This window comes from Dipodomys ordii, unplaced genomic scaffold, assembly GCF_000151885.1.
Source record: "Dipodomys ordii isolate 6190 unplaced genomic scaffold, Dord_2.0 Scaffold20, whole genome shotgun sequence".
NCBI lineage: Eukaryota > Metazoa > Chordata > Mammalia > Rodentia > Heteromyidae > Dipodomys > Dipodomys ordii.
The window spans coordinates 15889799-15890143 of NW_012267236.1; the positions used below are offsets into that span (position 1 = coordinate 15889799).

At 69.0% G+C, this 345-nt stretch overlaps 1 protein-coding gene across 2 annotated transcripts in view; it reads left to right on the forward strand.

The window, feature by feature from the left end:
- The window catches only part of Smc6 (structural maintenance of chromosomes 6), a 101514-nt gene that overhangs the window by 46080 nt on the left and 55089 nt on the right, over window positions 1–345 (forward strand). The gene's annotated exons all lie outside the window — the stretch shown is intronic.

The following is a 345-nucleotide window of genomic DNA, read 5'->3' on the forward strand; positions in this document are numbered from 1 at the left end:
TTGGCGCCCAGAGTACTTTCGAATTCCGCGCTCTAGCCACAACCCCCGCCTCTTCCGGGAAGAGACTTCCTTCTCCCCGCCCCCATGCCCCGGCCACCCCCCTCAGCTAAAGCGTCTTTGCGCCTAACAGGCCGAAGTGCGCATGCGTAAGCCTGTTGCCTGGCCCGCCCGGCGAGCTTCACTTTCACTTAAGCAAATCGCCCGCCTCCCGCGGCTTCCGTCCTCCGTGGAGCCGCGCGTGCTCGGGGCACTTCCGGCCCCTCCCCTCGGGTTGGAGTGGCGCGAAATCCCTGGAGCGCGCACGCGCCGGCTGAGTCCGCGAGCGGAGCGGGCGGGGCGCACGCG